The sequence below is a fragment of the Amblyomma maculatum genome, chromosome 11, assembly GCF_055883805.1.
Source record: "Amblyomma maculatum isolate TAMU_Amacu chromosome 11, ASM5588380v1, whole genome shotgun sequence".
Taxonomy (NCBI): domain Eukaryota; kingdom Metazoa; phylum Arthropoda; class Arachnida; order Ixodida; family Ixodidae; genus Amblyomma; species Amblyomma maculatum.
The window spans coordinates 97,674,098-97,688,400 of NC_139354.1; the positions used below are offsets into that span (position 1 = coordinate 97,674,098).

General features: G+C 44.6%; 1 long non-coding RNA gene across 1 annotated transcript in view; it reads left to right on the plus strand.

Moving 5' to 3' along the window:
• Positions 1–4,608: 4,608 nt before the first annotated feature.
• LOC146174466 (uncharacterized) overlaps positions 4,609–14,303 on the plus strand; it is a 53,441-nt gene continuing 43,746 nt past the window's right edge. The window contains exon 1 of the long non-coding RNA XR_014701779.1: positions 4,609–4,828. This is a non-coding gene — a long non-coding RNA (uncharacterized LOC146174466). The remainder of the gene's footprint in view (positions 4,829–14,303) is intronic.

Genomic DNA, 14,303 nt, shown 5'->3' on the forward strand with positions numbered 1-14,303 from the left:
TGCCTCGCATATGGAGCTAGCATGAAATGTTATAGCGTTAATGAAGGTTGACTTTGGAGTGGCCATACATGCCACGTATGCTCCGTTTTTGATGTGCTCAGCTGCATCCACGTACACTGCTTGTGGATCGTCCTCGTACTGTTTCTCAAGGGTCTGTGCCCTTGTCTTCCTGCGGGCATCATGTCTACCTGGTAGCATGTTTTTGGCTATTGGTTTAACAACTAGTCTACTAGTTATGTCAGCCGATAAATGGGATGTTGCGCACACCTCCTCAGTGGGGTGGATGTGGAGCTTGTCGAGAATTACGCGTCCCGCAAGGCTGCGTGACAGGCGGGTCACTTGTGCTGTCTTATGGGCTTCAATTAGTTCAGATAGTGTGTTAAAAATTCCTAACTGCAGTAGTCGATCTGAGTTAGCGTATACTGGTAAGCTAAGGGCCGCTTTGTATGCTGTTCTAATTATGCTATTAAGTGCATGTTCGTCCCTACGACGCAGATGATAGTACGGGCAAGCGTACATGATTCTGCTTATCATAAATGCGTGAATGATCCTACATAGGTCGGCTTCTCTCATACCCCTGCGACGTGTGGCAATGCGTCTCACCAGCCCACCTATCTGGTGCGCCGTGACGCGTAGCCGGCGTATAGCTTCTGTGTTCTGCGTATTATTCTGAATCAACATTCCGAGAACTCTGATCGTGGCTACCGAGGGTATCGGATGGTTGTCAATGTGTAACTGGATAGGTTCTCGAGAATCTGGCTTTACCTGTGCAGCTTGTTTGTTCCTTATAACTAATAGTTCTGATTTAGCCGGTGAACAGGTAAGGCCGTTTTCCTGCACATAAGACTGTACCGTGTCGATAGCTCGTTGTAATGAATCTGTAATATCTCCATCGGAGCCAGAATTGGTCCATATGGTGATGTCGTCGGCGTATATGGAATGATGTATGTGTGGGATATCATCTAACAGACGCGGGAGGCCGCTCATAACGATGTTGAAGAGAAAAGGTGAAAGTACGGCGCCTTGCGGTTTTCCTCTCGTCCCTAGTGTAATTTTGTCGCTAACTTTGTCAACGAAATGGAGCGTAGCCATACGCGCATTCAGAAAGGCAGCGATGTAGTCGTATGTCCGTTTGCCTACGTGTAACTGTGAGAGGTGATTGAGGATGGAAGCGTGTGACACATTGTCGAAGGCATTACTCACATCGAGTCCCAGGATGGTTCGCGTGGCTCTTATGCGATTTGTATCTAGAATGTCTTGTTGAATTTGCCACATAATGTCCTGAGTCGAAAGACCTGCTCGAAACCCAATCATGGACGGGGGAAACGTGCCTTCCGCATCGGTGTGCATAAGGAGCCTGTTTAAGACAACGTGTTCCATTACCTTCCCGAGACATGACGTTAGCGAGATTGGGCGGAGGTTCCCCATCTCGAGTCTTTTGCCCGGTTTAGGTATGAAAATAATTTTAGCGTGCTTCCATTCCTCAGGGACGCTGCCCTCTGTCCAGTACCTGTTGAAGAGGTCCGTAAGAGCCTCTACTGACTGGTCTTCTAAATTGCGCAACATCTTATTGGTGATGCAATCTTCCCCCGGTGCCGAGGTGGTGTTAATTTTGTTAAGAGCAGCCCTAATCTCTGCTACGGTAAAGACGCTATCCATGCGAGGATTATCCAATCCTGAGTACCCATCTGGCGTGGGTATATCCTGGGAGGTGTTAATGTATTTATCTTTTAAAGTGGTCATGAGCTCTTCGTCGGTGCCTTGGAAAGATTGCGAGATCTTATGTACGTTCTTGTGGGAATCTGCCTTAGTTCTCGTAGGGTCCAGTAAATGTCTAAGTAAAAACCACGTGTTCTTGTTGCCCAGTTGCCCATTAAGGCGGTCGCAAGTCTGATGCCACTGTTCTCGGCTACGTTCCCACGAGTAAGCCTCGATTTCCTTTTCAAGCCGGGTTAGCCGAATTTTTAAACGTCGGTTATGCTTATTTTTACGCCATCGAGCATGGATACTTCCTTGTGCTTCAATCATGTGCACTAGCTTAGCGTCCGGACTGGGGCTGCTGTCCTCAAGGGCAACAGTTTTTGAAGTGTTTGCGGCGTCTTGCAACAGACGCTCCGTCCATTGTCTTAAATCTACTATACTTTCCGCTGGCCTTTGCGAGCGGACATATCTAAAGGCGTCCCAGTTCGTGTGCTTCACTTCCTGGCGACGCATTTTGCAATGCGTAGCTCGGAAAGTGGTACATAGTACATAGTGGTCGCTTCCTATGTTTGTATTTAGGTTTTCCCATCTCGCATCGGGGATATTTCTGGCAAAGGTAAGGTCAGGGCACGTATCCCTGGTTACACTGTTACCAATGCGCGTAGGTTTATCAGGGTCGACGAGTAAGGTATGCCCTAGCGCCTGGGCTGTCTCCCATAATTTAGTTCCCTTTCTACTGTTAACTGAGTAGCCCCATTCTGCATGGGGTGCGTTAAAGTCTCCAACAGTCAGCAACATTCCATTATGAGCGGCTACATGCGCCTTACGGAAGAGTGTGGCTATTTTCGTGCTGTTGTCTTTAGGTGGACTAGTTATGAAAGGCACGCATCAGAGCTCAATTGGAAGACGTGACCACACACGGTGCACACTGCTAATTCATGAATAATGCGAGCAGCCACACCGAACAGCAGGGTAACATGTGTAGTAACCGAGAATTCACACACTCACAGAGAAAAGTATCATATTTTGATGTATCTGGAGTATATACGCCTAGTTCACAACGGTAAAAGAAAAAACAGCATTTCAAAAAATGTCTCGAATGGCATCGTTTTAGCATTAGGCTCTCTGGCTGCCGTTCCTGGGTTTCCCGTCGTCGTAGTCGCCGCCTTTGTCCCTCGTAACCAGTTGTCTGTAATTGCCAATACATGTCTTGCTCGAAGTATTTGCCTCAATCTATCGAAAAGCTTCGCATTAGGAAGGACCGTTATTGTCGCCGATGTTTTTCATACGATTCCTTATAAATTTGCTAAACAAGCCTGTTGTAAGAGAAACAATCGTGAGAGGTAAATAACTGGTAAAATGCCATTTTCACACCACGTTGGGGGCTCAACGCCATCGCTTATACGCCGTGTGAATCTTTTACATTGCTTTTGATGGTCTTCAGGTCTTATTCTATCACGTCTCTTTATCATATTTTATTTAAAATGACCCTTGTTCTAGGGCAAGGACAGTGGCCTGCAGTGTTATGAAGCAAAATTTGAATGGGTAACATACCACAACGTAATTTAACTCGGCTGAGCCGAAAACTAGAAACAACGTTGCTTGCAGCAGCCTCAAAGCATTGATGTTTAACTAACTTAAGCTAATTAACAATCAGCTATAGTTACAGTGCCGTTTTTAGTACATAGTGGTATTTAGCGCACTCTACAGCAGAAGATGGCTGTTAAACCAGCTAGTACGAAAGGCAGGCTTTGGGGTTCTAGCGCAATTGAAGTAATGTTTTACAGCTTATATAGCTACCGTTCGAGTCGGAAAGCCTATTATGATGGAGGAAAAGATCAGCTTTACTTTTTTTAATTTTCATCATAGTTACGGTAAACTAAATAAAGGTTTTGAACTTTCGAAGTAAAGCTAACCAGCGAGTGTAATACATTTCACAACAGAAATATTTTATACTCGAAATTTTTGAGACAATTTCAAAGCACCAAAGCGGGCATTCTGTACTCTAATGCCTTGACGTTAAGCAATGTGTTTGTCGCGCTAAGCGTTTCGTATAAAGCGAGAGCTGAAGGTCGTCGTCTGATTGCTTTATTTGCGCCATGTACTGCAACATTGTGAAGGAAAATGTGAGCTACTTTTTTTTTAACCCACATTGTTTCAGGAGTTGAGGTAAATGATCACCGCTGCTACTCTCGAATGTTTAGCGCTAGCTCCTCCTAATCAACCGTGGTTGGAAGCCGCAGGCAAACTATTCTGAGTCGATCGCCAAGCAAGTAAGCTCATATTGTCGCAGGTTGCTGTGGTTGGAAGTCAGTTCAGAAAATTTCCCTTAATAAGGCTCATGTTTCCTTTCTTCTACGCTACGGTCATGTTAACGTGGTAATACTTCTGGTGTGAAATTATCTATAAATGATTGTCCAACAATGACCAATAAAATAGCTCCTGACTGTTGAGAAGGCACTTGGAATATGATCGCTCGTTGTAAAACTGCACTTGGTATACATTAGAGCGCGTATTTAAAAACGAAATACTGTGTTTTGCGGAAGCTAATGAGCAATTTGCACAGCTGTTAGGAGCGCGACCTGAAGGTTAGAATTGAGTAGTTGTAATACAGAAGGTAGAGATTTCAAATGCAAATAGAGTAACCGCATCTGTGATCGACAAGACATATCCTCGGGACATGTGCGCTCCAATATCTTTACGCTGGCACTTTGAATATCAAACGATTCAGCTTTTTCACAATTCATACCTAATCACCATCTGTGACGCTTTGGCTTTTGTATAAACATTTCCCTGCAAAAATATTCCTTCTTTACAACTACGCCGCATATCTAGATGAATAATTTAAGACACGTCATTGTAGTTAACATAAGCTGCTCTTTCAACAGCAGTAATTCTCCTACTGCAATACTTATCATGCAGAAGTTTAGAAGGTACAGAAGTGCATCAGAAATATTGAATTCTTAAATTCAAGTCTGACTTCAAATAAAAAGCTGCAAGGCTTTTGGAGTGAATTACAGCACTCTAAAAGGAGGACCGTTTAGATTTTAAATTATCTGTAAGAGAATGAAATGGGCCAGCACTGGATGCACTTGGTGCTGCTCTGTACAATATTCGTTTTATCGCAGTAAGTAATTTCATTTATTCACGAAGTGTTAATTTGAGTTCCGAAAGACCATCTGCAGACATGACCGCAGCAATTCGAGGCGCATCAAGCAAGACAGAAATTATAAAGATACTGTACTGCCCTATAATCACGCTACGCGGAAGTTTAATTTTGCAATTAAATGCGTCTTCAGGAAGCAATTTGAAGAAATATATAAATGACACTTAACCTAAATTTATGTTTTTTATCATTTTAGGTTGTTTATCATTACGCCCTTCTACTCTTGCCTTCTCGAATTCTTTTCTTATTTCTGTGTGATTTTATGTAGCAATATTATAGATCGCTTTGCATCTGTTTTCAATAACCACTAACAAGTTCTTGAAAGGCGAGGTCTTTTTAACTGCCATACGGAGAAGAACACCGCGAAACGTTAAAAGTAAACCAAATACGTACTGACCTTTTACTCAAATGTAAACTTAACACTAGTTTTCTTTTTCTATGTTTCCGACGCAGAATACCATTGATCAGCTAACTTTTCCCTGTAATTTAAAAAAAATATTATTTCTCGAGCTATTCTTTAGTATCCGTCGTTCAAACGTCCGAGCTTCAGAATGTCACGTAAGAATGTCATGGAATTATTCCACATATTAATATCTTCTAGTTTGGCATTTCTACGGCTTCGCATCTTCGGAGAACAAAGGCATCTGCATCTTGTCTCTGCCTCATTTTTGCTTCATGGAGTAATCAAGGGCACTTCGAGCAATACTTCGAAAGCCGAGGAAATGAGTCATACTGCGCACTGATGGCAGGGTGACGAAGCAAAAACTAGAATAGACAATGTCCGTAAAGTCGCATCAATGTGTACAGGAAGAGGAGGAGGAAAAAGATGATGAGGAGGAAAGGCAGGGAGGTTAACCCGTAAAAGCAACCGGTTTGCTACCCTGCACTGGGGAAAGGGGGTGAGTGGATATAAAAGTTCTTATAGAGAGATGGTTGAAGTGAGTACATTCACTTCACAGACATGCCACATCACATCACGTCACAGTCATATCGCTTAACATAACAGCAAACCCATAGTCTTTCGTTAGGACTCTCCTTTCCACAAAGCGGAGCAGTGCCTGGGAGGCCTTCACCGCAGACGATCGCCGTGGCCAGGGACCTAAAATCTTAATTTCATTCAATGGGCGTCCATCTAAATGCTCCAGCGTAGGGCACAGACACTGTCTTTCCTCACTGTATATGGGGCATTCACAAAGAATGTGGCCTATAGACTCATCGCGCCCACAGTTTCTACATGTAGGGCTGTCTGCCATGCCTTTCATAAAAGAATACGAGTTTGTGAATGCTACACTGTCACGAAATCGGCGCACATATTCATCAAGTCGGCACGGCGCGAGGCCCGCGCGGCGTCGCGTGGAAAGCATGTAGAGAAAAGCCCCCTTCCCCGCGCGGGAGAGCGCGTAGCTTTGTACGCGTTGCCGTCACCCTCTTTCCCATTGCCCGGGGAGGACGGTGGTTCATCGGACTGGAATCAGCCAGAAAATTCCAGCATCTTCTATGGGACCTAGCCAATGACGACGCGCGGCTCGACGGGAGAAGAGGGAGCTATAACCAGCGAAGCTATGTGTGTGTGTGCGCTAGCTTTGACGCATGTTAACAAACAGACGCGGCGCGCCCTATTTAAAACGACCGCGCCGCTTGACGAGTCAGCCAGTCAGTCAGTCAGTTCGTCGGCGCTTTGCGACGTGTTCGCCTGTGCTTCGGCTGGACTCAAGGGGATCACCCGCTGCTGGCAAGCCCACGGACTTTCAAGGGAGCGGCGCTCGTGTCGTATGGCGGCCACATCGTGACTCTTGAGGCGTCGGACTGCAACAGTGCCCGGTGAACAATTTGGTGGTTGTTTATGTAACTCTCTCGTGTTTGATCGGTTGTAAAGACTGTGTTATTGAATCATTCTGTAGTTGCATGCTTAGCGTTTGTGTTCTGTGAACCTGTCGTCTGTTGTATTTCAAGTGATCTTGTGTGTTCCTTTGTATCGTCTCTTGCTGTGCATAAATTGTGTTTTGTTTGTTACTTCTGACTCCGATCCTTACTCTGGTTTGAACCGGTGACCGCTGGGCACCAAACGACCACCCCCTTCTGTCACTACAAAGTTGTTGAATTCCGGCTGAGCTTGCCACGCAAGTCGAGGGCATCTCCTTTGCGACCGGAACAGCTACCCCCACTCACTCTAAGGATGTCTGGGAGTGTGCGCACCGTTAAGGGCACATCGTTAATAATACCCCCTAATTATTAACGGGTGACATACACCAACCCACAGGCGGCACAGCAAAGTTTCTTCGCGTCGGGGTAGTCCAGGTAGAAACCGGAGCTTCAGGTCAGGGTCTAGGGATTTTAGGCGGCTGTTCGCAAACCTGCCAAAAGAGAAAGTTAATTAACGCAACGAGGTCGAACTGCATTGCCCAAAGTACTAGGGAAAATTATTGCATGAAAATAATTGTAATGTTACGCGTCGCAACCGATATGGTTGAGCGCACAAAATATTAAATTCCAGGATATCTTAAACATTTCTTTGCATATGTGCAACAATATGATACGTGTAACGTTCGATACATATCAAACATGTATGGCCAGTTCGTAAGAAGGATACCTGGAGTCTGTAAATGATTGACGAAATCTCGGTCTTCTGCGCTATGTTGAGAGTTACCTTGATAGGCAGGGAAAATAATAAGATTACGTTTATATAGCGGAGGGGCTAATCTATTACGAAATACCTGTCGATGTCTTGGTAAAAATTATTTACTTTTATCTGTATCACTTAGAAACTTAGAACAGAATAATAACAATGGTATCTAGCACGCCCTAAAAGCTACCAAGATTTCATTTGTACAAGTTTTGAAACACACCGTTTTGCAGATATATTTGAGTTACGAAAAGATTGCGATTTCAAGGAGCAATTCCCGAATTGTGTAACCTAGTGTTTTGGCAACCTTTCTCCAGCAGTGCTCGCATGCCATCTATTACAGGATTCAACAATTATTTGAATATTGGGTGTATTTTCTTGAAGATTAAAATCTGCCACGATAGGCGTCCTAAAGGCAGGTGCTGTAAAAATCTGGTTCAGCATTTGTATGCCGGCAATTTAGAATATCAGCTTCTTTTTCATTTCTGTCTCCGGCACTAAACGGACATTTTACCATAATCGTAATTTTATTTCGACACCCGTGGGACTCATGCCCATTGGCAGAACATTTCGCATTCCGTATAAATTCAGTTCAGAGTATCTTATGTTTTATACATGTCGCATACCGCGGACATCAAAAGCTCAGTTCAGACCCGTCTTTTCTTTCATAAATATCTAAAGCAATCGTCATTTGGCCGCAAATTATGTCCGACAATTGTTTACCAAAAATTAAAAGCTTGTTTTCTTGCGCCTCTTTAAAGATAATTGCGAGTAATTAAGTCACTCTTGAACCTTCTGAGTGTTTTTATCATGCGAATGATTTGAATACTTCTATAGCTCAAAAGTAATAAATAATTCTTTTTGTAATAAATGCCTTGTAGGAAGGAGAAATCAACCCGAAAAGTACATGGTTTAGGCCACACTCTCCGCCTCTAATGATGATGAGAGGCGGAACCTAAATCAGCAATATATGGCGTAATTGGTATGTAGGAAAATTACGAAATAATTGTTTTTCGCAAATATTATCAAATCTGTGCAGCAAGGGAAAGCGAAATTATCATTTTTTATTGGCTAGTGTTGCAATAAATTTTATCGCCGTCAAAGCCGCGACATCAATCTAGAAGTTAAAGAAATGGTGTATTGTGGCAGCTGCAAATCGCTGTAAAAAGTTTCAAAAAAGCTTGGCTGGACCATGTTTCTTCAGGGTACGTCTCCCTACCAGTCCCCCATTTGTGCGGTAGCTCCTGAAAAAGGTCAATGCATGCAAAGTTATTCTCAAACATAGTTCGTTCCACATTTATTAACCGTTACTGGCCGCTCTCTTTACTTCTTGATATTGAGCGGGAAGAGAATAGACAGCGAATAAGCATCACTCTCTTCAATGAAATGTTAATGGAGGATTGTGCACGGAGAGAACCAAATGTTACATATATATTCATCTTCATCGTTTTGCTGAAACCTTGCAAATTTTGCTATGCTCTAGGGGAGGATTTAATCCTGTCAACTTACCGCTACAAAGCACACGCTACTGTCCTGCTCATTTAAGTTAGAAATTTTTTGTTATATCACGAATTGGGAAATAGTTCTCTGGAATTCTTTGCCTACAAATAAATTTTTGGATCCATCATCTCTATTAGAGATAAAAATTTTATATGGCTCTCGCTGTTAGTTAAGCAAAGGTATAGACATTTTTAAAATTGATGAAGACGGGGATAAAATGTGCAGTACTTCAGCAGTGTTCCCCTTTATTAAGCGAAAAAGGAACTACATGTTTGTCATCAAGCAATGCAGGTTGGGCGCAACGAGCACAGACACTACGGTTGCCAGGACACAGAACTACTTTGTTCTTCTTTGAATATCGCTGCGTCTGAAAAGCTAGTTTTTGAGGAAAGCGGTCGTATGGTTGGCTGATGCAAGCTTCAGACAATTCTCAATAGATGACCACCAGAACACTTCTATAAGGCGCACACCCTGCATATATTAAGGCAAAATTCTTTAGTAGCTCATCAGTGGCTTGCTTCAGACGAGACCGATCCAAAGCTAATTAGCATAATTTGCATAGCAAGACAAAAAGACAAATACCTTATTCCTTAAATATTTCTTGTAGATAATGAATTTAAAAAATTTGAACAATGAGTAGGCACATCATTCATAACACGAATCTATAACATAAACAAAAATCAAAACCATAGCCTAATGCAATGATGAAAATGCATAATACCTTGCAACTTTATTTCCAGCCCGACTACAAGTCAAAGCCAAGAATCCAATCCAGTCCACACAATGAGCCAATACAAGATCTAGTAGTTATTATTATGCTTTTGTGTCTCAGTGAGAATAGATAATGAATGACAAAGTTAGTCGTAGGCCGAATGTATAAATAGACAAAATCCCATCCACATTCCACAAAACAGGCCTACCAAAGACCCTGAGAAACAGCACAAAGCCAAAGAAAAATCCGAGACACCACTGAGTGCTTTCACATTAGCGCGTGCAATGAGGCAAGTGGTTGTCTTCAGACTTTTAGCCTGCCTTTTGAGCGATGGTTTACACCAGTTCGCTTTAATGAAAAAATATCGGCGTTAAAATAGTAGGTGTAGCTGCCCGCACTACGTGTCGTAAAAAACTGGAGGCTATGTAAAAACGCTGCACAACAAAATAGGGGGCTGTATTGTTTGGTGGTTAATTGGTGTGTGATAGGCGATAATAAATTTATATAATCATTGGAATGAAATATGTATTCATGAGTTATAAAATAAAAAAATAAAAAAAAAAGAAAACGTCGTTCAAAAATGGAAAATGATCGGAATAGAAAGGCAATGCTTGATGATTCCTAGTGAGAAATTTACTTATGTGTAATTCGGCATTTAACTAAATAGAAATGCTCCAGGACGACATTATCCAGCCGTCGTCGAGCCCGTGGGCTTCGCCTGTTGTCCTTGTCGCGAAGAAGGATGCAACCTTGAAGTTCTGTGTGGATTATAGACGCCTCAACAACGTCACGAAAAAGGATGTGTACCCCCTGCCGCGCATAGACGACACCCTCGATCGGTTTCGCCATGCCACTTACATTTCGTCACTTGACCTCCACAGTGGATATTGGCAAATAGAGGTTGAAAAGCGAGACCGTGAGAAGACCGCTTTTATTACACCGGACGGTTTGTATGAGTTTAAAGTGCTTCCGTTTGGCCTGTGCTCGGCCCTTGCCACATTTCAACGAATGATGGACACCGTACTCTCTGGCCTGAAGTGGCAGTCATGCCTCGTATATCTCGACGCCGTAATTTTCTCGGGCACGTTCGACGAGCACCTGAAACATTTGCGCGCTGTTTTTGAGGCCATCCGATATGCTGGTCTCTCTCTAAAACCCGAAAAATGCCACTTTGCTTTTAGTGAGCTGAAATTTCTCGGCCACATTGTCAGCGCTCGAGGTGTTAGCCCAGACCCAGAAAAGACGGCCGCTTTCGCTTCATTCCCCACACCAGAAGATAAACAAAGCTTGCGTCGATTTCTTCGCCTCTGCGCATACTATCGTCGCTTTGTTCACAATTTCTCCAAGATCGCTGAGCCTCTGACCCGCCTGACAAAAGATGCCTAACCGTTCCTTTGGGGCCCCGACCAGGAACAAGCCTTCACGGAACTCAAGTCCCGTCTCCAATGTACACCTATACTTGGTCACTTCGACGAAGAGGCTGACACGGAACTGCACACGGATGCCAGTAACATTGGACTCGGTGTGGTCCTTGTTCAGTGGAGGACGGTGCAGAATGCGTCATTGCTAGCGCCAGTCGCACTTTGTCCCGTTCTGAAGTTAACTATTCAAGTACGGAAAAGGAGTGCATCGCTGTTGTGTGGGCAGTCATGAAATTTCGTCCGTACTTGTACGGTCATCCGTTTCGTGTCTTGAGCGACCATCACTCACTGTGTTGGCTGGCAAACCTGAAAGATCCATCGGGTCGGCTTGCTCGATGGAGCCTTCGGTTGCAAGAATTTGACGTTACTATCGTGCACAAGTCCACCAAGTAACACAGTGATGCTCACTGTCTGTCCCGCGACCGTACTCCCTGCCACACGGACGGCTGCGAAGCCGGTACCGCTTTCCTTGGCGTTATCACGTCGTCCACTTTAACACGAAAGCAGCGGGCCAATTCTGAAATTTTGCCCCTCATCAAATACCTCGAAGGAACCGTGTCATCTCCTCCTCAGCTTTTCAGGCGCGGACTGCCGTCATTTTGCTTGCGCGAAGGTGTGCTCTACAAGAAGAACTACGGTCCAACAGAAACTGTTTATCTGCTAGTAGTAACCACCACGCTTCATGACGAAGTTCTTCGTGCGTGCTACGATGACCTTTCTTCCGGTCATCTCGGTTTTTTGCGCACATTGGCACGGATACGCCGAAAATACTACTGGCGCAGGCTAGTTGTCGTTGTGCACCGCTACGTCCGTACCTGCCGTGAGTGCCAGCGGCGGAAGACACCGCCCATTAAACCAGCTGGCCTCCTGCAGCCTATCGATCCCCCGAAATTCCCATTTCAACAGGTCGGCATGGACTTTTTTTTTTGTACGCAAACTTGCCATAAGGCATATTATATAAACTCATGTAAATGGTTTTCCGTGAGGAACCGGAGCAGGCTCCCGCTCTTAGCGTTGTCGGTGAGCCATTTAGAAAAGTCCTCTTCCCTTGTTGTGGTTAGACCCACTTCGCGCAGAATCTGTGTCCTTGATTCCCTTGTCCCTGCACAAGTCCATAGCAGGTGGCGAACATCCACTTCTGCAGCTGGTGTGGAACACTTTGGGCATGTGGTTGGCCCGATGTAAGCTTGCGATTCCCATCGGAATTTTACCGACCGGGTAAGGGCCGCCCCAGCTCTTATCCTTCTAAGGGAAACCTCCTCCAATCTCGTTAAGTTACGAGGGAGTGGGAATGTACACGGGGGAATGAGGGCACGTGTACTTTTCCTTAATGAGGATGCTAAAATGGAAACAGCGGAGCGGGCATCGAAAGGGAGCCTGGTGGGGGGCGCATTAGTGTGTGGAACTTTGTGTGTGAGGTGGTCAACTTTTCTCTGCTCGGCGTTCTCAGCATTGTCTTGTGTCCAATGTATCTGGATGCTTATCATTGTTTTTTTATTGAGTGCGTGGATTTCCTGGCTAACACATAGCGTCTTCGTCACTTTCTTCAGTTGTTTTATGGCGGCTATTGAGTCTGTATAGATGTGGGCTTCTGTTATCGAATCTATTTTATTTATGGCCTCCATAGCATCGCGGATTGCATAGAGTTCCATCACAAGCGGGTCTGTGCATTCTAAAAGATATTCTTTATGTACCTTTAGTTCGCTGTGTGTTGGACTAGTAGCTGCTGTTCTACCGCCATTTTCTATAATTGATGCGTCCGTATATGCAATTAAGGTACCTGGAAGTGCATCAACCAGAGGTCGAGATGCCAGCTTTTCTTTGCGACGAAGCCGAGTGGTCTTGTTTGTCGTGATAGTAGTGAATTCCCACGGAGGGGAGTCAGCCATTGGTGGTGTTCGAACTGCCACTTCGTTGTACAAGGATGCTATGGGCGTAACGTACTTTCGCTTCATATCCCTTGTTGCCTCTTGTTGTTCAATTAATTCGGTCAACGTATTTATCTGTGCAAACTCTTGGGGAATAGGGACAGGGGTAAGTTTTGGTAAGGCCGTGATAGTGCGCATTGCGTTTCTATTTATTGTTTCCAATTTCGCGCATTGCCGCCTCGTGAGTCTTTGGAATTGGGCCTGGTATGGTATCCTCGGCTGTAACACTGATTGTACAAGACGTCTTGCCATGTCCGCTCGAGCTCCTCCTCCCCTAGACGAAATGCGTCTTATCAAATTTAAGGAAGTCGCAGCTACTTTTTTCACCTTATGAAGCCATTGTGTTCCTTTGCCGGATTTGTGAATTTCTAGGCTAAGAACTCTCAACTCGTCCTCCTCTTCCAACGCCAGATTTCCAATCTTTAGGGAGACTCTTTGCGTTGCCAATTGTTTTCTTCCATTCTTGTTGGCAACATGAATGTAACTGGACTTTTGAGGTGATAATTCCAGGCCTGCACTTTGCACGTACTCATCTATGGTATTTAAAGCCTCTTGCAGATGTCGATTCTGTCTATCAATTTGTTTATGAACAGACCAAATCGTGACATCATCTGCGTATATCATGAACCCCACTTCTGGCATTTTAGCTAATTTCCACGGCATGGGCTTACTGGGCCCATTCCCGAAGTCCTCTATAGATAACAGGTATATAGTGGTTGCTACTGACTACCTAAGCCGCTACTGTGAGGCCAAGGCCATTCCCCGTGGTACCGCAGAGGAAGTTGCGCATTTCTTCACTCGTAACATTGTACTCCGTCACGCGGCCCCAATAGTCGTCGTAACTGACAGGGGAACCTCGTTTACATCGGCACTCACGAGCGAGGTCCTTCGACATAATGGCACCATCCACCACAAACCAACTGCATATCATCCTCAAACTAATGGACTAACTGAGCGGCTTAACAAGACAATTACCGACATGATTTCTATGTATGTAGACGACGATCATGGGATCTGGCACCGAATTATGCCGTACATCACGTTGGCATACAACACTGCGCTCCATGAAACCACACGCTTCCCTCCATTTCATTTGGTCCACGGACGCGAACCTTTAACTATGCTGGATGCCATGCTTCTTCCAAATTCGGGTCCCTCCACTGTCGTGGGGGCTGACCAATTTATTCGTGATGCAGAAGCCGCATGCCAACTTGCCCGACAGCGAATTCGTCACCAACAAGTACACGACGCC